The sequence below is a fragment of the Gavialis gangeticus genome, unplaced genomic scaffold, assembly GCF_001723915.1.
Source record: "Gavialis gangeticus isolate Ggan-Ray unplaced genomic scaffold, GavGan_comp1, whole genome shotgun sequence".
Taxonomy (NCBI): Eukaryota; Metazoa; Chordata; order Crocodylia; family Gavialidae; genus Gavialis; species Gavialis gangeticus.
The window spans coordinates 95,009,827-95,035,134 of NW_017728992.1; the positions used below are offsets into that span (position 1 = coordinate 95,009,827).

Sequence of the window (25,308 nt, forward strand, 5' to 3'; positions counted from 1 at the left end):
ATACAATGTAAGCCTCACACATACAAGAAGGTCTTTGTCTTTCCTTGGGAGCCAAACAGCACTCAAGGACAACTCTCCCCATGCTTTCTAATCCCCAATATAGAACTGATATATGTAGTAGCCTTGTGCTAGGCTTACCATTATTGAGGGGCTGGAAAATAATTTTCCCCTCATTTTTCTCACTGCCAGATTGTCTTGAACAGTGTGTGTGTGGATTCAGGGAGGGGAGGCGGGGGCTTGCAAAGGAGTGCAAGGGAGGAGGGAGGCGGGAAGAGATTGCTATTTTAAATTTTTACTTAATTTTAATAGCGTGAGGACCTAATGACTAGTGGAAGGATGTCATGTTGTATACATGTGTGACCTATCAAAGTAGAGGTGAATGGACATAAAGCAAACCACCTACACCTTGTTTGCACCTTTCTCATTTTCTTCAAAAATCCTGTCTTTCAGTTTTTAAATAGAGTGGGGGAGGGAGAAATCCTTTACTGCATGTTTGGCACTGCAGGAAAGACTGAATCCATCAAGATCTCTAGGCACTAATGTGATATAAATTTATTATATCTTGCTTAATGCTGTGATTACATATTTCTCGTTTGATTGTCATGAGGCTGAGAGAGATAAAAAAAACACTTTAAGTGTCCTACAGATGACTAGCTTTAATATACTTTATTTACTAAGTTGTGCTTTCATTTTTTCCCCTGTTGCAGCATTTGCACCACTACCATTCCCACATAATAAATATTTAGTAACTTCAAATGCATGCCCAGTGGCTTTACAAATGGCATGGTCACATATCATTGCTCATTTATTTTAATTGCTTTGGTGGAAAGGTTCTAGTTACGGACAGGGAACAACACAGGGCCCATAATGTTATAGAACAGCAGGAACTCAACTTAGTTAGTTGCTATCAGCACGCTCTGAGTGAACATTATCAGTTCTCCCACAAAACAGTGGATAAAATGCCTGCTATTGTACAGAAGGAGATACAGATTTCTCTCTTTTCTGGTTTGTGATGTCAGACCATATACAAAAAGTCAGAAAACCCAGGGTGGAAACTATTCTCCATATTTTTATTATCTATATATCATAGGAAGTCTCTATAATCACTCTTTGATAGGGGTTTCAGACTTTGCAGACTTAGAAGTCTCAGGCAGAAGGCACCCTAAAGGGGCGCCATTTGCTGCGCTGCTAATTTGCAGTGCTGTGCCAAAATTTGACACTGGAGATCCTGGTGTCAAAAAAAAAAACCTGCTGCTAAAAAAAGCAGCATCTCACACATGGCAGCAGCATGCGATGCCAGAAAGAGAGCCTGAGCTACACTCTGCCTGCCAACCAGGACCCTGGGTAAGACTGCTTGTACCCGGTACAATTTGGCACATGTTGGAGCACGTGTGCAAGGGTGTGCCCTGGAGCACAAAGCAGTGGCACACATATGTGCCACTGCCATTTGTGCTGTGGCAAATGTACACCCCTGCACATGTATATTTGACTGGATGCTCCCCTAGAATCTAACTATCCTGCTTTCTGCCTGATTTCAGACCAACTCAGGTAACTAGCACTTAGAAGACTCAGAGAGCCAGCTTCACATCTTCCTGGCTCATTCCCTCAAGGCTTCATTTAGCTAGCCTTGAGGAAAACTGACTGTAGTCTGCTACAATCAGATTTCCTCAAGGCTGGCTAAATGAAGAAAAGGCAGTTAGCAATCTAAAGGCATTGAAGCCATTAGGTATTGATAGACTTTAGTACCTGGAGCAGTCAGACTTGATGACTACAATAGTCTATTCTGGCTTTATAATCCATTAATAAAGGCCAGCCAGCTTCTAGGTTTTCCATATTCAAAGCCATTTCCTTTTAAACTGCCATTTCTCTGACACTATAAGAGTTGTATGGAAGGTTGTTGGTTGTAGCCATATTGGTCTAAGGACGTAGGGAGGCAAGGTTCTTTGGGTAGACATGATATCTTTTGTTAGACGCACTGAGTAGTTGGAACAAAGTTGTTTGCAAACTTTCAGGCACAAACACCCTTCGTCAGCTTGCAAAGAACTTTTTTCCAACTTTTTAGTTGATCTAATAGAAGATATCACATCTGCCAAAACACCCTTGCCTCCCAAAAGAGTTGTATTGTATTGCATTTTTAAGAACCTGTTGATTTTATAGTCATCTTCATAGTACTCTCAATCAAGATATAATTGATTCAGTATTAATTGCATATGTTTAAGCTTTCTGTGAAAAAGCTTTAATAGAAAAATATTTTTAAAGGCTTTAAAAATAATTAAAATGCCTTTAAACATTGGGTATCTTGTTCCCCCCCGATTTGAGATCAATAATTGAGTTTTTCAAAAACATTCCAGGAGAATTTTGAAATAAATAATTAATTTTTAAAATTTGTTCAATTAAGATATTTATGTGCAAAAAGAAAATCTAAATTTTTAAACTACAGTTGTTCAGATTTATGTTTTTTCAATAAAAAAACAAGGAATTTCAACAGAATTTTTTTTGTCATTTTTCTGTTAAAGAAACCATGTTTTTATTTCTAAAAAGTTGACTATATTTTGACCATTTAAAATATTCAGAGCCAAATATTTAACTACCTCAGGCACATTTCTATGTGCACATGCCCTCCAGACAATAAAGTGGTCTCTTGTACAGGACTAAAAAATGTGCGTAAATTCTAAAATTTCTAATAGCTAAAGGAAACTTTCTCTTTTACAGGTCTGAAATGTTTGAAAAGCAGCCTTTTGTGAGGAGTCTGCTTTTGACACAGTCTCCCCTGGCTCAATCTTTGTACTCAAAGAGTAATTATTAATAACTTGATGTCTCAGTGAATGGAGGGGAGGAGATTTAAAGTGATGTTCCCAGGAGTCTTCCTAGGAACTGTTTAATAACTTCATTAAGGACATGTAGGATGAGATTGAATGCATATTTAAGAAATGTGCACATGACACCAAGCTGGGCAGAGTTGCAGACACTTTGGAAATGGTTTGAATTTAATCAAATAAAAGTCTGTGCATTGGACAAGTGCAGAGTCTCTGACTTAAGACAGAGCGGTCAAGTACACACATATGAATTGGATAATGAATGGCTAGGCTATTGCAGTGCAGAAAAGGACCCCCAACCCTTATAGGGGGCCACAGAGAACAGCATGCTGTTGTTGCTCACAAAGTGAATTGCATATTGGGTTATATTAATAGGAATGAGCCTGCAAGTCAGAGGAAGTGATTCCTCTACTCTGTTCAGCACTGAAGACTCTTCACCTGTCCAGGTTTGGGTGTTACTTTTAAGGAAAGATGTAGACACATTTGAAAGATTCTGGTTGAGAGCAATACAAATTATTAGATTTCTCTGAAGCATGAATTATGAGAAAAGGGTGAAAGAACTGAGATTATTTAGTCTGAAGAAGAGAAGACTGGGGTGATGGAGAAAGGGGAATTTGATAACAGACTTCAAATATATGGTTATAAATACAGTGGTGACTTTTGTCTGTGGCTTCAGGAGACAGGACAGACACAGTCTTAGTAGTTTTAAATTGCAGCATGGGAGATTTAGTTTGGATATAGGAAAGAACTTTTTAAAAATGATGGCAGTTGAGCACTGGAACAGAATACCTGGAGAAACTACCTATATATCCTAACAAACACATATTAAAATAGAGGCTTTGCCTATTTAATGATCAGTATTGTAAAGCTAGAATCAAGCAGCCCGGACAGTGTCTGAATTTGGACTTGAGGTGTCAGTCACGATAGTAGAATTAAACTCTTAGTGAAACATAAACCCAGTGAATACATTTGTACATTATATATCCTGACAAGCCATTTACCCAAAGCAATAGCACAGAAAAATTATTTTACTCATTTTGCTGCCCCGGGACTCTTCTGTAAGAGCTAGCTTAATAACCGTAAGCATGCTTGCTCCATTGTTAAATCCACTAAAGTCAGTAGAGACATTTGTGGAGTAAGACGTTGCTTGTTGTAAGTAAAGATATCTGAATCTGGCACAAAATAAGGGTGACATTCTAGCAGAATCCCTCAGCCTTTACTTTAAAAGCATGTCTCTTAACTTCTCCCAGACGGTTCACACAAGCCTGCCTCTCCCAGGTGAGGATCCTTTTTTCTTCTCCATTAACAGCTGTTGTGTTAGTTGCAGGCAGGCAGGTCCGTGATGAGCAGACATATCTAGGCTCATGCTTTTGTAACAGGCTCACTTCTGTCACAGAAGCATTTGATACACAAAGCTTGTCATAGGCAGAATTTTCTCTTTAATTCTTCATTTTGTTTCTGACGTGGTTAATTAACTATATCCTGTTATAATCCAACCCATGGTCTTTCGGGGTTTGGCAGCTAATCCATGAGGTATGTAGTTCTGAATATCTAAAGTTGGGTTTAGGTAATTGTACTACCTCATGCCTAGTGTGTTGAATCTGTAACATTTGTCTGGAATCCTGTGACCACTGATTTCTTGTGAATGTGTAGTGTATTTTGGGGATAGGTTGCTGTTGTTATAATTGTTGAAATATAGGCTTTCTGAAGTTATTTTGGCATACTTTATCTGGAGGTTTTGAGTTAAAACTGACCTTCCTTGTAGATTTTTGACTTATTTGAGGCAATTTAAAATTTCAAGCCCAGTACATCAGATAGGCTAAGCAGCTCTCAGAAGATAAGAATAATCTTGCCCCAGACTTATATATATAAATGTATTTTTGAACATAATTAAAATGTCGAGCATTTCAGCACAAATGCTTTGTTGGGAGTTCTTTACTAAGATAGATAACTATACTTATCATGTGTAAGCTGCTTAGTTTGTCTGATGTAGGCAGACAGAAATTCTGAATTGCCTCAAGGAGTTAAAAATGTTAGGAGAAAGGCCAATTTTCATTCTAAACCTGCACATAAAGTATCTTTTGGAAGACAACACAGAAAGGGCTCATTCAGATGACCGTGAACATGCATTTCCCCAAGGACAAATAGCAGCAGCACATAGTTGTGCCACTGTTACTTGTCCTCAGAGAATACCCCTGCATGTGCACTCTGGAGCATGGCAAATTATCCAAAGTGGAGTAGAGGAGGCTGGGAAGAGCACCTGCGCTGGCCCCAGCAGCCTTACTTGGGGTCCTCCTGGGGCTGCAGTAGTGGCAATCCAGGCACATGAAGCCTGGCTGGCAGCCAGAGGATGGCGCTGGTTTTGGGTAGTGTGCACTGCAGCTACATGCACCAGACTGCTTTTTTTTAAACCATTATTTTTTTTAGATACTGGGATTTCCTGGTATCTAATTTTGGCTGCGCACTGCAAATATACAGGACAGAGAACCTTTTCACATGCTCTGCGTGCATTTTGCAGTGCCTCAGAAACCTTTGCATAACCAAATACTAAATGACTGCGCAGTAACCAGTGTTACTGCGCAGTAGTGTCCTGGCATGGTTGCCTGGTGGTGGTTACTGCACAGTGGCTCATTACTACTGCCCAGTAGTTTGTTACTACTGCACAATTGACCTGTGCAAAGTGGAAAGTATTCACTTCGGATTTGGATTTGGCAATTAGGAGGGATAGTGATTTGATTCGGTGATTGGAATCACCGTCCCTATTCAATTCGGCTGAATCCAAATCTGAAGATACTGGACACCGAATTTTATTTGGCCATAGACTATACAGGCAGGCAGTGCTGGTGGAAGCAGTTGGGGGAGCAGCTGGACAAGCCCCGGCTTGAGCTGGCAGCCCTGGGAGAAGTCACAGTTTATCTGGCTGTTCTCCCTCTCCCTCCCCCCTGCCAGGGTGAGGCAGGCAGTGCTAGCAGCCTTGGGAGAAGTCATGGGGGAATGATTGGGAGCTGGGGGACCAAACCGGGAGTTTGGGGGAAAGTCCCTGTTTGTTTCCACAGCTCCGGATTTGATTACCCAGTTCCCAATTCAATCCCCCAGCTCTCCAGTTATTGTTCCCAGGCCCACAGCTTCTCCCATGTCTGCCAGCACTGCCTGCCTCACTGTGGTGGGGTGGGGGGCAACTGGACGAGCTGCAGCTTGAGCTGGGAGCCCTGGGAGAAGCCACAGGGGCTGGGGGGAGGGATCAGGGGGATCAAACTGGGAGCTGGGGAATCAAACCAAGAGCTGGGGGGAAGCCCCTGATCATTCCCCTAGCCCCTGATCATTCCTCCCAACTCCCAATCATTTCCCCCCAACCCCTTCAGCTTCTCCTGGGGCTGTCAGCACTGCCTGCCTCACCCTGGTGGGTAGGGCCAGCCAAGGGAGAAACCAGATGAGCCATGGCTTGAGCCAGCAGCCCCGGGGGAATCCGCGGGGGCTCGGGAGAATGATCGTGGAGCTGGGGAATCAAACTGAGAACTGGGGAATCAAACTGGGAGCTGTTCATTTCCCAGGTCCTGGTTCAAACCCCCAGTTCCTCAATCCTTCCCCCAGCTCCTGTAGCTTCTCCCAGGGCTGCCAGCACTGCCTGCCTTGCCCTGTCAGGGAGCAGGTCAGGGAGCAGCCAGATGAGCTGTGGCTTCTCCTGGGACTGCTGGCTCAAGCCGGGGCTCATCTGGCTGCTCCCCCAGCTGCCCCCGTTGGCACAGCCTGTTGCCTGCCTCTACAGTCTATGCCCGAATCTCTGAATCTCTCCAAATTTCTCTGAATTGATTCAGAGGTTTCGGATTTGATTTGGAGAGATTAATGGGTCTCCCGATTCAATTCAGTTCAAAGATTCGGCAGCTGAATTGGGCCAAATCTCCTCCAAATTGAATCAGTTACTGAAGCTTCGCACAGCCCTACTACACAGTAGTGTCACATCATGGTTTGTGCCCAGCAACACTGCTGCTCAGTAGTACTGAGCTACTGCACAGTATCTCGTGTAGACATGGCCACTGACTTGCACAGCTGCAACCCATCACTGGCCTAAGCCATACATTTGCAGTAAGTCTCCTATGGAACCTGTTGGTTTACAGCAGTGTAATATGAGTGATAAGAATATAAGAACATTAGGAATGCAATTTACTGGGTCAGATCATAGGTCCATCTTTCCCTGTATTCTGTGTCACATATTGGCAGAGAGCGAATGGGGTATGACCAGGGTTTTTTTTTCCACTGTTCCTCTCTCATTTGCAGCCTCCAGCATTTAAAGTATAGGAAGTTCTAATTCAGAGTCTGTATTCTGAACTCCCATGCTCAAAAGCTACTGATTCCCCTTTCCGCCAAGAATTTGTGCAACCCCTTTTTGTATCTGGCTGAACTATCAACTTCCACAACATGTGGTGGCAATGAGTTTCACACTTTAATTACACGCTGTATGAACAATAACTTCTTCTTGTTAGTTTAAACTTACTTCCTGATAGTTTAATTTTGTGACCCCTAGTTCTTGTATTGTGAGACAGTAAATAATAAATGACTATTTACTTTCTCTTCACCATTTAGTTTTTTGTAAACCCTTATTATGTCTCCTCATGGAAGGAGAGACTAAAGTCCATAATTAGTCCATACCCCTAATTATCCTTGTTTCCCTTCTCTGTACCTTCTCTAGTTTTTCTGGATCTTTTTTGAGGTGTGGGGACCAGAGCCTAGGTGCAGTATTCAAGGTGTGGATAAACCATGGATTTATAAGCACCATGGATTTATCACCCTGATCTACCAGCAAGAACTGTAATAAGTTGGTAAGGCATGATTTCCCTTTGACGAAGCCATGTTGAGTCCTCTCCAGTAAGTCACATTCATCCACATGCTGAATAATTCATTTTAAAAAAATATTTCTACCAGTTTTTGAGGAACAGAACTGAGGCTCACCAGCCTGTAGTTCCCTGCATTCCCTCTAGAGCATTTTTGTATACGGGAGTCACACTGGCAACCCTCCAGTCCTCTGGTACTGAGGCTGTTTTGAGAGAGAAGTTGCATGCTACAGTTAGAAGGTCAGCAATTTCTGTTCTGAGCTCCTTCAGGACCCTAGATGAATGCCATCAGATCCAGGTTATTTGCTACTGTTCAGTGTATCAATTTCCTCTACCACCTCATCTATTGAAACCTCAGTTTAGGTCATCCCCAGTGATTTGTCCCTAGAGAGGAGTGAATCTGGTGATGGAATTTCTCTAACATCTTATACAGTGAAGACAGATAAAAGAATGCATTTAGTTTATGGATAATGGCCCTGTCATCTGTTAGCACCCCTTTTACACCCACATCATCCAAAGTCACTACTGACCTGACCTGGCAGGTCTTTGGCCTCTAATGTACTTAAAAGAAATTTTTATTGTTACCTGTTGTGTCTCTAGCAAGTTTCTCCTCAAATTTTCTTGGCTTGTCGTATTAGTTGTACATTTGATTTGCCAGTGTTCATAGTCTTTTTTATTTTTCTCATTAGGATTTTACTTCCTTTTTTCACAAGTAGCTTTTTTTCTCCTTATTGCCTCTGCAACTCTGTTGTTAAACCATGCTGACTTGCTTTTGGTCCATTTTCTGGGTGGTTGGGGGGTTTTTTTGATTTGCAGTATGCATTTGTTCTATGCCTCCAATATAATGTGTTCTTAAACGGTGCCCATGTTGCTTGCAAGTTCCTCACCTTGTTAAGGGCCCCTTTTAACTTCTGTTGAAGTAGCTTCCTCATTCTGGTGTAGTCTCCCTTTTTAAATTAAAGACTACTGTGGTAGATTGTCTTGTCTCCCCTTCTACGTGGATGTTAAACCCAGTTGCGTTGTGGTCAGTATTGTCAAGCAGCTCATTAGCCCTTACCTTTTGCACCAAATCCTATGCATTACCTAGGACTAAGTAAAAAAATGGCTTTTTTTCTTTTAGCTTCCAGGACTAACAGCTCCAGGAAGCAGTCTTTTCTAACGTCAAGAAATTAGGTCTCTGCATACCAACCTGATGTTAGATTGACCCAGTCTATTTGTGAATAATTTAAGTCCTCCATTTTAACTGTGTTTTCTACGGTTGCAGCCTCTCTCAACTCCCTTAACATTTCTAGCTTGGTCTAGGAGTTGATAGTAGATCCCTATACATACTTTTTTTTCTATTGAAACTCAGGATTTCTATCCACAAAGATCCTAAGGTATCTTATCAGCTGAAATATCTACTGTATTTGATTTGATGCAGTCTTTGATGTAGAGTGCAGCTCATCCACCAGTATGACCTACTCTGTCATTTGTATATAATTTGTATCCTGGTATTACAGTATCCCATTGACATTTCTCATTCTACCGTGTTTCAGAGATACCTATTATGTCCACAGAAGGCGGGGAGCAGCCTGGTCTCAATCCAGATGCGCACACACACGTGTGTGTGTGTAGGGGGGGTTCAGGGTGGAGCAACCCCAACCCTGATGTGTGTGAGGGCAGGAAGCCCACCCAGCCCTGAGCTAAATACTGGGGAGCAGGTGGAGTTAAGCAGCCCCTATCTGGATATGTAGAGGAGACAGGGTGCAGCCCGGTCATAACCAGAAACTTGTGGAGCAGGGTTGGATGCCACTGCACAGAGCTTCCCCATACCCCACTGGCCAATTTTTTCCAGTCCGTGGGGATCCCCACAGGTTGGATGCCATGGCTCCATGAGCCAAATTTAGCCCATGGGCTGGAGGGTGGGCACCCCTGAGCTAGAGGACTGCTTGTGGCTTTGGTAGCAAAGGGGTGCAGAGCAGCAGCAGTAGCAGTTGGTGTAGGAACAGTGGCTGGGGGTTCACCACTGGAGGCAGGGATTTCACCTTCTTTTTGCCACTGAAAACTGGTGTTTAAATGGCTACTTGACCCACATCAATAGCAAGAAAAACGAGGTGACATCTCCCTCAGCAGTAGGAAGTCTCCAGCTACTGATCCTATATTGTGCACTGCTGCCACCCAAGGTACAGTACTGGTTGGTTACACCTCTGTTCACTTAACTTCTGATTGGCTTTGAATGTGGCCTAACACCTTAGCGGGTGGCTGCTTTTGTTACCCAAATTGCCAATTGCTCAAATCACAAGTGAGACTTTATAAAGGGGGATAAGGCAAGGTGCCGCGTTTATTGATTACACGAGTTAGACCTAGAGGTTCAGGCACACCATTCATACAAACGCACACAAATCATCATACACATCATTACACACAGGCATACACATACACAAAACAACCATTTCATCCATACATACACCAGATATAGTTACCAGCAATAGTTGCTCAATATCAGCCCAGGGTGGCCAACCCGGACTTATTGAGTAGATGATGATGATTTGAAGATAGCAGATTTGAAGATAACAGCTGGAGCTGAGTGAACAGATGCATTTGTGCTCTGATGAAACAGCAGTAGAGAAAGAGACTCACCCAACTTGGCATTTTCAAACTGTTCTTTTATAGGGATTGGCATCCTTTGTTTCAGTGCTTTGGGGTTTTTCCATACCCAGCTTCTGTTTTTGCAGTTGTTCTTCTTTTGTCTTCAGCTTATCTTAGCTTTGGAGTATTCTTGTTGCCCATCTGGCAGAATTTTTTCTTTTATCATCTCCTTTGTGCCCTCGAGCTTCAAAGGGATTCTTCAGCAGTTTATTAATTAGTTTACTGACCGGTAACTTACATCTGATGCCTTGTTGCTTACATAAACAGTTCAGTCGTCTTCTTCCGTCTCTATGCCATTCTCTCACCATTCACCCTTTTACACACAGTCATACATAAAGGCTATGCAGAGTTCATTCACTTATGTCAAGCAGAAAGATGCAAAATGGAGTTTTCAAGTTGCTTACAGGACAAGAATAACATGGTTATATTTCACTATTATTACACTCTATGTTAACATCAGCTACATTAGTTCAGTTTATGCTACACTTTTCCTTAGCTATCTGGCATCATAAAAGGTCTTAACTGATTTACTCATTTAACCTGAATGAAGAGAGGTTTTACCAAGGTCTGGGTTGATCTACAGCTCAGAGACATGCCAGATACCAACCATTATCACTTTCTAGCTTAATTCAATTTATTAAAATAAAAATTGCATTCTAGAAGCTGATAGCTCATCATAGCCTCCTTCAAATAGTGGCACCCTTTACTTTATTGACGTATAAACTCTGTAACTATGTTAAAAAAATTAACTGTGTTTGCCCTCTGGCAAGTAGGTTCTTTCTCTTGTTCTGTCTCACAAATTATTATACCATCTATTTTTTTATTCCATACTATATTTTTAAAGGTCAGGGCGGCTAGAGTCTGGAACCAGCTTCCAAGTGAGGTGGTGCAGGCTCCCACCCTGGGGGTTTTTAAGAGGAGGTTGGATGACCACCTTACTGGGGTCATTTGACCCCAGTGCTCTTCCTGCCATGGCAGGGGGTCAGACTAGATGATCTGCTCAGGTCCCTTCCGACCCTAGAAACTATGAAACTATGAAACTATTGATAGGGTATTTTCTTAATCTCTCTTCTTTGCTAGAAAAAAGCGGAGATTCTTGAGTTGATGTGAACTTATACTGTAACATCTTTACAATGCTCTTTTCAGACACTGATTATAACACTGTTGCTTGTCTAATGCCTTGTGCTGAATGATATTTTTATTTTACCTATTTAATCCAAATGTGAAATTACTCATCAATTCATCATGACCCATCCTGATTTTGAAATTTTCACTTCCTTCTTGTATTGCTTCTATGTACATCATTTTGAGAGAGTGATATATGAGATCAGTGAAAAAAGAAGATACTAATTTTGTTACATTGCATGATAAAAGTACCTTTAAAATTTAATTTATTTTCTCTATATCATTATGAAAAGAGGTTAGTATTAGAATGTATTTAGAGGTGTTACCAAGAAACTGTATATGAACTGAACTAATTTATATTATGTCTTAATTCCTATAAAATTTGTAAACTGCTGCTAGACAATTATCATTATACAGTTTGTAATTAAAGTTATACTATTCTTTTACCATTATTTAAAGGCCTTTAAAAACTGGTGGTAGACTAAAAATAAAACGGAAATCTAATTCTTGTAGGTGAGGCAAAGACAGTGGTTTACACTGTGATGGCAATGGGAAGAAAAGCCTTGTTATATAGGATGAGGTGGTGCAACTGGGTTCTGATAATATAAACAAAGGAAATGTGCTGTCTTCAGCAAAGATAAAACTATTAATTAACATAACGGAATTGGAAGTTGAATCCGTAATCACTGCTATGTGTAGATAATCAAAACCCCTTCCACAACTCCAGGTTTTTAAGAGTTCCAACTATGCAGTATATTATTAGTTACTTCATTGTAAAAAAGCTGCCATTTTGAAAAGACTGAAAGCATTTCAGTAGTTTGTTTTTTTCAGAGGAAGTTCCAAGTCTTCCATTTACTCATTTATTTTGCATGCAGGGGGCAAAGTGTCATCTTTGTGTGCTTCAGTAATTTTGTACAGCACCCAAAACAAACAAATACTAAGTTACTGAAGTCAAAGTGGTGTGCAGGTAGCTAGGTCCTATTTTGCCTATATACCTTTGTATACATCTATCTCAATAAAAGTGAGTATATGATTTATTGAAAAATGTTTTTTAAAAATTTGCTACTAAGTGTGTAATCTTTCAAGAAATACCAGATAGAATGTACCTTTCAGTGAGGTAGAAATGCTGCACTGTGTTCCCAGCCAATCTGAAAGCTGATCGTGTTGGGTTTTTTCCCATTGTCATTTTATTGCCTTATCTAAAAACCCTACCTTCTAATGCTCAGTACAATAAAGTAAAGATTAGCATGAAGAAATGGTCTCAAACTCCTGCTTGCATAGACTTTAAAAAAAATACATCCAAGTAAGACCATACAAAACTGTAAGTATTTTTAGAAGCTAAAAGCAGAGCTTGAATCTATTATTGTCTTAGTTCACATTCCCAGCAAATAAGAGTATCAGTCCTTTCACTAAATTAAATACAAAGTATTTTTAAGGGAAGAATAAAATCTAACATACCAGTTTTATACTGGAATGCAATGCTGTCAAAATAGGTCTCAGGCTGTTTCTGATACTAAAAATTATTTTTCATTCTGTCTTCTAAATGGTTTATTTAATGAATAAGATCTTGATGAGTACAAATGCAGTTGCTAACATAAATGAAATAAAAAGCTAATTTAAGAAAAGGAAATAGTGCTAATTATAAAATACAATTCATACATAGTTTACTATAGAAAAAGATCATGAAGAAGCTTCATGGGAAAATAGGCATCATTTGATCTATTCTTCAATTCGTCACAGGCAAGCTGCTTTTTAGTATTAACATATCAAAATGCCTACATATATTTTTGAAGTAAAACAGGAAATGTATGTTCACTTTGTTATAGAACATAAATAACGTAATCTATGATGTAATCACTAATGAATAATTATATATTTGGGAAGAAATATTGAATATACCAAACTGAAATTGTGGATTTGGGTGTTTTTTTTAATAGCTACCAACATGTAAGGGCATATGGATTTAGGGTTTTGTTTTTGACCTATTAGAAAGGATTAGGTCACTTAGAAAATTTGGGTCAATTTATTTTTTAAGATTTTTATTCTGGTCCTTCTCTTGTACTAAGATTACAAATTGGGATGCTGGTCAGTAGGATAAGTAATAGTTAGAATTCCACATTTTTGACTGAATGTATTGGGAACTTTACTGATTATGATACCGAATAAGTTTTAAAATATCTGGACGTAGCATGTTTCACATGTTTCAAACAAAATGAAAGCAAGAGTAATTACTGTTATGGTCAGTTTTTCAAACTTTTAGCTTAGAACTTTTATTGGCCGGAAGCATGTTAGAGACATGACATTGTATCTGAAGCATTATTACACCCAACATCTTTCTGACATGCAGCACAATTATGCTTTTTAAGGTTTCATTGTTGTTCCTGGTTTCATATCACACCATGATGTCTCAGCAGAACACTGTTATCATCTATCTTTTGTGCCCTGTATGTTTGTCAGAATCACTCACTATTGTAATTGCTGCTCTAAATATATGTTTTAAGTTCTCATTCTGTTTCTCTGTACATTTCAAGTTATCTCTGAATAAGTGTTTCCACTTCCAGGGGTGTGCCTGTATGGTCCCCATCTCCAGGAAACAAGTCCTGCCTACTCACTCCCACTCTACATATGTTACATACTGAAAATTATCATATAGTTGTTGTTAGAGCAATGCCAGGTACACCTAATGCAGATTCAGGAGCACACCCAAAATAGAGATCCTAAAGGCAACCTTGGGCATACTTAACAAAGTGACAACACAGTATTTTTCAGCAAACAGCATTTGCAGCGCAGGAGTAAGCGGGCTAGGGTTGTTTTTTGGCAAGTTTTCAGATTGCTGTGAAGATGTTATAGAAGTACTGTTTGTATGGTTGATTGTACCAGCCTGAAGCCAACTTGCCGTCTTACTTATATTTGTGTTTTAAGACATGGGACTCATCATTCTAATTCTGTATGGGTGAAATTCTTTAGAAATAGGATTTATTCAGTTCTTAAGTGCCCTTGTGCTGGATTTAATAATAGGAGTTAGTTTACTTTCTTAGCCTTAATTCTTTTATACATTAAACATGAACTAGTGACAGAGTGATGTTGATTTGTTACAGTGGGTATGGGAGAAAGTATTTTCTGATGAGTTTGGAAAATGGAGAGCCAGTGAAGCAGAAAGATGCGAGGAGGCGGTTTTCAAATGACAGTGTGACAGAAGAAGGCTCAGGCACAGCATGATAGAGCTGTGTGACGAGACAGAGAGCAGGCTAACATTAACAGGGATTGGAGAGGAACAGTAGAGGTGGGAGGTCACATGAGAAGTCCTGACCAACACATGCCCAATCTTTTCGTGTTCACACATCTATGATGTCAGAGGTTACTGCAACTTGTTCAGTTTTGGATTAAAATGGATCCATAACCATGAGATTGCCAACTTCTGCATACTGGGCAAGGAAGCAGAATTTAAGGCCAGAATTTATTCAACTTTAGTGAAATGTATGTCTCATTGCTGCTTTATACTGGAAGTGGGGCCCCTCAGTACTCACCTCTTCTTCTGTGGTATATTAGCTCAGGCTGCTTTCCAGGAAGTGGTAGACAATTCAACAAGTTCTGCAATATCTAATTTTTATTTTTGTAGCCTCAGCTTCGTGAATCATATTATTACATGAGTGTCTTGGCTTTATTTTTTTAAGTAGAATGTAGCACAATTTGTTCCTTCTGAAGACTGAGATCACTGCACACACCAAGAGCTCCTGTTATGATATTTGTGACCCAAATTGTAATTCTCAGGACTGACATTATCCTCTGTGACACATGTGAAAGCATAAGTAAGTGCAAACTTTCTTCTTTCTTTGGCAATCCCTTGCAGTCAAGGATCACAGTGTTCTGTGAATGTCTTATCCTTGTGTCCTAAGATGGCTAATGAGGCCAATCCAGAAGCATCAAACTCTGTTGCAACTTGGGTATGTGTTTCCATGCAGGGTGGGTGCCTCCAGATTCTTGATTTGTTCCATGATACACTGTTTCTACTGCTCCCGCTTTTCCATCTCCTATTATCATCATAAGGTTTCCAAGTACTGAGATCCTTGCAGTAAGCTGTTCCTTCATTTGTGGTGGTCCTGCTCGATAGTCTCTCATAAGCTGATGTCAGTGTTGCATTTTTTTCAAGTTGGCCTTGAGAACATCCTTGAAGCATTTTGTCTGACCTCCTCTTGAGCATATACCTTGACTGAGCTGGGACAATAAAACTTGCGTTGAGAGTCTGGAGTTGGACATTTGGATGATGTGGCCAGCCCAGTGAAGGTGATACTGGATGATCATTGCCTCGATGCTCAAGGTGTTTCTTTGTGAGAGGACACTAATGTTGGCACATCTAGCTTCCCGCTCAATTCCAAGGAGCTTCTGCACAAAGCTTTGATGGTATTTCTCCAGCAACATACTGTATGTTGTCCACATCTCAGCTCTGTACAGTAAGGTTGGGATCATAACTGCCTGATAAACTATGAGCTTGGTTTTGGATCTGACGTACTGTGGCAGGCCAGTAGGGGGCGCTTCTGAGCTGAGCCACCTACCTCACTGCACCCAACCACCTTCCAGGCTCTGAGTGCCTCCCTGGGCGTGCCTCACATCTGGCCAACCCCTTTCCCAGAGCACACCTGCCAGCCTGTGGATAATGGTGCCACCACCCAGGGTCTGGAATGATCCTGGCTCTGTGTCCCCTGGGAAACACAGGCCTAGTAGCCCTTGAGGGTACTCGACCCACTTCAAGAACTTGGGGTGCTTCCCTCAGTCTGAAGCACAAAGAGTGGTCTCCCTTAGTCAGCCAAACCAAGGGGATCCCAAGGCATAATCTAGACCCACTCCCAATAAGTCTCCCATGCTACGTACAAAGGAGAACTTTCTTGGTTACAAGGAGTAGGTTTGGAATAGCGTACAGGGTAGAGCAATATCAAAGAAATCCGATAGAGAAAATGGGGTGGCTGGGTAACCTTTGATCACGCACCTGAGTTACTACAAGCTATATATCTAGTTAGAGCTCAAGTAACTTACTCACAAGTATCATCCAGAGGCAGATGAAGATTCCCTCTGGAGGCAGGCAGTTCCTTGATCATGAGTTTCAAGAGAGAGAACAAGTTTCAGATGGTCTAGCTCTTCTCTCTCTGAGTTTTTATCATGGCTACTGCTCCTCCTCCTGGGCAGTCCTTAATTTTTATAGACCTTATGACCTCATTTACCTGGTCTAATTTGAAATGTGTCACTGGTTGCCGGGTAGAATGACATTGCTTAGAACAATAGGGAGTCTAAGCCCCCAACCCACGTATGTGATGCCAGTCACGTAGATAGAGGGAGCATGTTTCCCCCACTCCTCAGGAATGTATCCAGCTCAGGTTACCTAAAGAAATGGGATGTCTGCCCTCTGCAGGGCCCATGTTAACCAAATTGTTACATAGCTGAGTTTTGACGGAGAGACAGAGGTGGCATTCTGCCACAATTACCATCTTCAAATACCCATTTCCTCAGGCATCTGAAGGCTGCACTTGCACATTCAAGGTGATGTTGGATTTCTTCACTGATGTCAGCCTTCTGCGAGAGAAGGCTTCCAAGGTATGAGTAATACTCTCCAAAGTCTCACCATGAATCTGAATTACCAGATCTGGACACTGCTCATTAAGAGGTTGATGGAAGACCTTAGTTTTCTGAATGTTACGCATCAGTCCCATTTTCTTATATGTCTTGTTAAAGATGTCAATAATTGCTTAAACATCAGCTTCTGAGTGAGCAGACTACAGCATCATCAGTGTACTGGAGCTCAATAATTGAGGTCAGGGTGGCCTTGGGTTTATCTTAGAGTTGGCTGAGATTAAACAGTTTACCATCTATTCAGCAGTTTAGCTCCACGGCAACTGGGAGCTTGTTTGTGGTCAGATGTAACATTGTGGTAAGGAATATAGAGAACAGTGTTGGAGCAATGATACAGCCTTGCTTAGCTCCTGCTTAACCTCAGAGGGATCTGTGATAGACCCATTAGTGAGAAACACCGTTTGCATACCATCATGGAGCAGGCAGAGAATAATGACAAATTTCGGTGGGAATACATACTTCAGAAAGAACTGCTTCTTGGTTGACAGAATCAAAGGTTTTTGTGAGGTGAAAGAATGCCATGTAGAGAGGTTTTTTGTTGTTCCTAGCATTTTTTCTGCAGCTAGCAAGCTGTGAAGATCATGTCAATTGTGCCTCTCAATGCCCTAAACTCACACTGAGATTCCGGGAGGAGCTCTTCAGCAAGTGGAAGGAGATGTTCAGGAGGGTTCTTGCAATGACCTTTTCTGTGGTGGACAGCAAGGCTATCCCTCAGTAGTTTCCACAGTCAGACTTGACTCCTTTCTTGAAGGTTGTCACAGTCATGGTGTCCCTGAGGTCATCTGGGATTTCCTCATCATTCAAGATCCTTAAGATGAAGGCATGGAGCTGTCATGTGAGCTCCTCTCCCCCCTGCTTGAAGATTTTGGTAGGGATTCCATCAGCTCCAGATGCCTTGTTGTTCTTCATCTACTTCATGGCTTTCCTCACTTCATGAAAGGTTGGGCTCTGACTGGGTGTTGCAGGATGGAGTTGAGAACACTATCATCAACAGCAGAGTCTTGATTGAGAAGGTCTTCAAAATGCTCCTTCCAACAGGTGTTGGTGGCTCCCCTTTCCTTGATCAGGTCTGCTCCATCCTTAGGTCTCAAGGGGATTGGTGGCTGAGTGCTCAGACTGTCAATGCTTTGGTGGCATTAAAAAACTGTATATATTGTGGATGTCAGCAAGATGTTGAATCCCTTTCGCCTTGTCTTTTCACCATTTGTTTTTCATATAGCAGATTCTTCTTTGGACCTCCATCTTGGCTATCATTCTGCCAAGCACAAGAGGCATTGAGCTTGTGGTCAATCAACACTTGGATCTCCCAGTCACTCTCATCAAACTAGTCTTGAAGTTTTCTGGTTGAGAATCCAAGTGTCTCTTCACAGACATGGATGATAGTGGACTTGAAGGCACCCCAGGTATTGCCAACATTCTACCATTGTTGTTGATTGGAATTCACCAGTTTTTCATTGAGGCTGTGGTGGAAGAGGTCTCGCTTGATTGGGTTCCTCAAGTCCTTCAGCAGTGATCTTCTGTTACCATTGCTTCTGCTGTAGCTGTCATTTAGGAGCCAGTTTGAGAGACATAACCAAGCAGATGAGTCAGTGATCAGTGCAGCAATCATCAGCTCCCAGTGTAGCTCAGGTGATGTGGGCATCTTTGTGATCCTGGGCATAAACAATGATATAGTCAATCAGGTGCCAATGCTTAGATCACAGGCATTGTCATGATGCCTTGTGCTTGTTTTATTGGTGGATCAGGGTGGTGGTGGTGGTGAGTCCATGTTCTGCATATTTGGTCAAGAGGAGTTGACCTTTCCTGCTCCTTCCTTGCTGATGGTTCCAGAGGTTTGAATCTCTTCTGACTCTGGAATTGAAATCATTGAGAAGAATAAGTCTCTTTCCCTCTGAACTGTCAGAAAAGACCTGGGCAAGGTTGGTGTAGAATTCCCCCTTGGTTTCATTGGTGGCATCAAGATTTAAGCTGGATAGAAAACTGGCTAGAGCATCAGGCTCAGAGAGTAGTAATCAATAACTCAAAGTCTAGCTGGCAGCCAATATCAAGTGGAGTGGCCCTGGAGTTCATTCTAAGGCCGGTTTTGTTCAATGTCTTCATCGGCGACCTGGAAGGTGGCATAGCATGCACCCTTAGCAAGTTTGTAGATGACACCAAGCTGGGGAGAGTAGTAGATATGCTGGAGGGTAGAGCTAGGATTCAGAATGACCTAAATAAATTGGAGGATTGGGCCAAAAGGAATCTCATGAGGTTCAACAAGGAAAAGTGCAAAGCCCTGCACTTAGGATGGAACAATCCCATGCACCAGTATAGGCTGGGGGCTGACTGGCTGGGCAGCAACTCTGCAGAAAAGGACCTGGGACAATACATTGGACAATAAGCTGAATATGAGCCAGCAGTGTGTTCTTGTTGCCAAGAAGGCTTACGACATGGGTTGCATTCGTAGGTGTGTTGCCATCAGGTCAAGAAACGTGATTATTCCCCTTTATTCAGCGCTGGTGAGACCACATCTGGAGTACTGTGTTCAGTTGTAGGCCCTCCCTCCCCCCGCCACAGAAAGAATGTGGAGAAAATGGAGAGAGTCCAGTGGAGGGTGACAAAAATAGTGAGGGGGCTGGCGTACCTGACTTATGAGGAAAGACAGAAGAAACTGGACTGACTTAGTCTAGAGAAGAGGAGACTGAGAGGGGACTTAATAGCAGCCTTCAACTACCTGAAGGGGGGTTCAAAAGAGGATGGAGCTAGACTGTTCTCAATGGTGGCAGATGACAGAACAAGGAGCAACGGTCTCAAGTTGCAGCAAGGGAAGTTTAGGTTAGATATTACAAAGAATTTTATCACTAGGAGGGTAGTAAAACAGTGGAACAGGTTACCTAGAGATGTGATGGAAGCTCCATCCTTGGAGGTTTTCAAGACGCCGGCTAGACAACACTTTGGCTGGGATTATCTAGCTGGGGATAGTCCTGTTTTGACCAGGGGGTTGAACTACATGAGCTCCTGAGGTCCCTTACTACCCTAACTTTCTATAATGCTCTGACTCAGGGGATACGAACTGACAGTGGTATATTGGCTTCCTGCCAGTTAAAGACAGAGAGTCATGAGGTGCTCATTAATTCTGATAGGGAACTCATTGAGTTGGTTTATGAGTTTAGACTTTATGGCAAAATCAACTCTGTGAAGCCAGCATTATCCTTCTTGTTTATCCATCCAGAAGAAGGCATAGCTGCCTCCATGTTACTTGAGCCACCCATCTCCTGCTCTCCAAGTCTTGCTCAGTGTAACGATGTCGATGTTGTGTCACCTGAGTTCTGGAGCTGCAATTGCGTTACTATTGTGATTTTCCATGAAGGACCCAATGTTCCAGGTCCTATCATTGATTATGTTTCTTCAATGATTTCGATCACAATAAAGGTGATCCCTTTGGATGCAGTTATCCAGTCAGGGAAAAGGTAGGCAGACTCTGTTTAGGCACCCATTTCAGTACCTTTCCCATATGGGGATGAGCAGATCAGATTCTGAAGAAGGCTGCTCAGTTGTAGTTCACATTGCCAAATTACACTTTTGCCTTGTCCAAGTGCTAGATGACCTTTTTATAACTGCTGCCTTTATGTCAGTTCATGACTAGGAGCCTCCAGATTATCACAGTCCCACTCCTGTCAGCACTAGCTGGTCACCAAAGGTCTTAAAAATGTGCTGGAAATGCTGTTTTCATGAAAGGCAACCGTGTGATTTCTTTTATCATGGAGAAGCTGATGCATATCACCTTCCACATGGTTCTTGACAGAACGGGATCTTGATCCAATGGCAAGAAGGCCCACACGAGTAGAGATCTCGTCTGCTGCAGCCCTTGCCTGACTTTGCAGCTGTTGAGATTGTAATGTCTTCTTCCACCTCTTCCACCACTGAGGACTTGTAGACCCATGGCTGGGGCCTGGGCAGACTTTGATGATCTGTACTGGCCATGTCACAGCACCATGAAAAGATATATATATATTTTCAGAAGGGAAACCATTGCGATCTGCTGTCCCCACCACATCCTGGTAGTGCTGCCCTTGCTTGGTCCATGACTGCTTATTTGTCAGTTATGCCTGCTTATTTCACAGCCCACCTTCCCTGAAGGTCATTCCTCTATCCACCACCTGTGGATGCACTGGGCAGCAGTACAGCTCTGCCACCTCTGAGTACAAACTCAGAATGATGAAAGTAAAGTTTAGTTCCTTGCTACTGATGCTTACTGCTGAACCTGCAAATCCTCAAAGCTGTTGTGCAGTTACTAAGAAAATGTTGGCAAGCCTCTAACATTTGCTTTCCACTCTTTCATACCTGCTTCTAATGATTCAGTGTTCTTTAAAGGTATGAGGTTGTAACTATGTAGAGCCCTTAGGTATTAGCACCTCACTAGGGGTATTAGATTTGTGAGCAGTTATATAACATTTTTGTATGTCTGTTTTAATCAGGACTGAATTTTAAGTTATACATTTCTGTTGCTTTTGAAGTACTCCAATATTGCTATTGCCTGTCAGTTTACAGAGAGAAAAATATAACTTTAAAAGAAAATGAAGTGATTCTACATTGTAGAAAAAATGTAAGCTTGATTCATTAGACTCCGAAATGTGACTAAATGTCACTATACTTAGCCTAATATGAGTAGCTCAACAGTGTTCCAGATTTAGGGTTGATGTTCCCATGCAATAGACTTTGAAGTAGGAATTTAAGTGTTTCTGTGTTGTTTGACTATAAGTATATGTGTTGTGAAAGTTTGTGGTAATTCGAGGTTACTGGGCTATGCTAACCAAAAGTAACACATTGAAAAACAGTGTTTGATATGTGGTGCCCTGTAATTAATTTCTGATTTACATTAATATTAATTCTTATCTCCCATTTTATTTAACAGTGTTAAATCCTGTTGACTAATGATGACAAAAATAACAAATGTCCTTTGTTGCTTTCTCAAATGAGATCCTTGCAAATTCATGTATAACAGCTAGAATTTAGCAATTTATTTGCAACTGAAATGAGTAAACCAATCCCATGGCAGTTGTATGATGTGTTGCACCTCAACAAGTTGGGATTAGTTGATAGTTAAAATAGGAAACCTGTTTGGTATAACATTAGTCACTTACTAGCCTCTTTTCCTTCACCAGCTTACTTGAGATGCAGCTGTTTGAAGAAAAACTGGCAGAAATCTTAGTCACATTTAAAGTGTTTGAAGGTGTTCAGTTATTAGTAGTTTCATATGGCATGAAAATAAGTCAATTTGCCAAAAATATCAAGAATTGATTACATGCCTGGTGTGTAAAAAAAAGCATTTAGCATTAAGCCACTGACCCCATGCAATAAGTAGTTGTGAACTAGTTTGATAATGAATATATAATGATAGATACTGTGCATGAAAAAAATGTCTTTTGGTTTGGCTATGGTACAATCACTATACATAAACAGGACAAAGAGAAACTAGAGTTAACCTACAGATTCTACTGTAGAAGGCAGTGCCCAAGGGAAAAATAAAAGGGAGATAGTAGGCAGGAAAAGACATAATTCTTATACAGCTTAAACACTTAAATTAATGTTGATGCATTGTAGAAGGCCCAGTGGCATATCTTAAAATAAAACTGGTGGGCTAGGTACAAGAAAAAAAGCTGCATGATTTTATTTTGTAATGAAAACACAAAATTGTCACTGGCAAATGAAACCCACACATGAAAGTGTCTTTAGCAGCTTGACAAAAATATCTGAGCTACAAGTATACTGAATTACCTCTTAATTCTGGTTAATAAAATCTGTATTATATTTTTTTCACTAAATCTATAGTAAAATTCTTGAAGCTCTGTGTCGATGCATTATAGACTATGAATACATTGTTGCAAACTGCACAAATAAAGCAATCATTATCTCTGAAATGTGAAATTTCTTGTGAAATACTGCAGATTTGCAAATTCTTTACAACCATTTTTTGAAGGCAGTATTTGATATGTAAATTTGGGGCAAAAGTAAGAGTGGGGTTGCCCTTCCACATCCATGCAGTTCCAAGGCTCCAGATAAAGACCTCTCTCCCCCAGTCCAATATGTGAGGCAGGGACTTTCCCATTCTCCATGGGAAAGGCACCTCAAGTCACTGTCTACAACAGTGACAGAGAGCAAACTTTCAAAGGTCTTGTAGCCTTTACTTCTGTCATCAGCAATTGTTTGTTCATACTGATGGAAGGGATCCATTTAATTGAGGTTGGCAGGAGGAACAGAGGCAACACAATGATAGAATAGTTGGGATGACAGAGAAGACTTCAAGATGGCTTGAAGGACTTAAGAACTTTACAAAAATGGAATGTTAACATTATACATCAAAATATTTACATTTATTTCAAGTTTAAACCCTGTATAACTCTTGGTATTAAAAAAATGGGACCTTTGATTTTTCATTTCTGATATTTCCACGTGTATTCACTGCTGATAAAACTGCTGCCTCTTTGCGTCCTGCAAGTCAATACCTTCTGATACAAGGGCCATCTTCTGGTCCTCCTCCCTGCCCCCAGAATGTACGTTATGTGAGGCTGGGCCTAGATGGAGTAAAATACTGGCCACCTGATAGCTCCAGGGCCACATGCAACTCCTGAAGGGTTAGAATGAGACCCACAGATTCCTCCCTGGCCACCACTCCCCATTTCCAGTTGCTTCTGTTCTGGTGGCCATTGTCACTGGATTTATGACCCAGTTACCTTGTTCTGGGGGGACCCAAACTCTCAGACTGACCACTACTTTTCCATTTGATAATAGTCAAACTTTATTGATATACAGTGATAGCAGGTAAGAAAAATGGAGGCAAGGCAAATGAGATAACCCACCCCGAATCTATGTCTATCAGTCCTAGGTCTGTCACAGAGGGAAGGTACATCTTAGCTTCACCATGTAGTTCTTTCTTGAATGTCAGATGTCAACAGTATGGAGGTTGAGGGCCAAGGGCCCCTGCCCACAGTGGAGTGGGTGAGATGGGTTGGTGGTGTACCCTCTGTCCATGGTGGTCTCCAGTTCTCCCATTAAGGACCTTTTGCTGCTCTGAAATCCCTTCTTTTGTATTCTTTCTCTCCTCTGATGACTGTTCATTCCCAGGCATCATTTATTGGTTTCCCTGTGGTCATCATACTCTCTATCTTCTGTCCTGTTAGCATATTCCTTTGTTTCCCAAACCCACCACATGCACACATCCTAATTTGGTTATTTACTGGTGTTTTAATTTGGTCTGTCCACCAAAACCCGAAATCCTTGAAGCTCTGCATTTGGGCCCTGTGACCTGGTGCCAATGCTGCAGAGTCCCTTATCTCTGTTTGGGTACACTGTTCATGTTATGGAATAGTGTGATGCATGTCTTCAGTTTCCGAGCTTGTGTGCCTGCTGGCTTCAGACACAATGGGTCCTGAAGGAAACAGGCTTTTAGAAACCAATTTACCCTTGCTGTTCCCTTGGACCATTATTCTAAAGTACATCTACTTTACCTACAAGCCAATTCCTAAAAGCAAACCTCTAAATATCATTTTCTAGCCATCAGTAGCGAGATAGATTATGCTGAGGTAACATTTCAGTTTACTGTGATTAGAAGTCGTATGGCAGTCAGACCAGTTCATAGGTTCATAGATTGTTAGGGGCTGGAAGGGACCTTGTGGATCATCGGGTCCAGTCCCCCTGCACTAGGCAGGAAAAGACAACTGGGGTCAAGTGACCCCAACGAGGTGACTGTCTAGTCTCCTTTTGAAGATTTCCAGGGTAGGTGACTGCACCACCACTGGAGGGAGTTTATTCCACAGTCTAGACACCCTGACTGTAAAGGAGTTTTTCCTTGAACTGACCTTGAAGCAGCCTTCCAAGAGTTTGTATCCATTGTATCACAAACAATAGATGTATCACAAACAATGGTCTTCCCCAGGGGTGCCCTCGTGAACAGCTGTTCAACAAGTTCTTGATGTACTCCCCTGATATATCAGTAAGCCACTACCAAGTCATAGATTCATAGATTCATAGATTCAGGGTCGGAAGGGACCTAGTAGATCTTCTAGCCCGACCCCCCGCCAGGGCGGGAGAACAACAAAAAACCCCAAAAAGAGAAATGGGACTCAAACGAGTCCAGCCAGGTAGGCATCCAGCCTCTTCTTAAAGACCCCCAGGGTAGGGGCCAGCACCACTTCCCTTGGAAGTTGGTTCCAGCTCCTAGCCGCCCTAACCGTGAAGTAGTTTTTGCGGATGTCCAATCTATACCTCCTCTCCATCAGCTTGTGCCCATTACTCCTTGTTATGCCAGC

General features: G+C 41.6%; 1 protein-coding gene across 2 annotated transcripts in view; it reads left to right on the forward strand.

Annotated features, from left to right (window-relative positions):
* Nucleotides 1–25,308, forward strand: part of DLGAP1 (DLG associated protein 1) — a 693,131-nt gene that overhangs the window by 175,682 nt on the left and 492,141 nt on the right. Inside the window, exon 3 of one of the 2 annotated variants that reach the window (XM_019525761.1) lies at nt 15,076–15,207. The exons of the other annotated variant lie outside the window; for it this stretch is intronic. The gene's annotated coding sequence lies outside the window, so the exon portion shown is untranslated. The remainder of the gene's footprint in view (nt 1–15,075; nt 15,208–25,308) is intronic. 2 annotated transcript variants of the gene reach the window in all.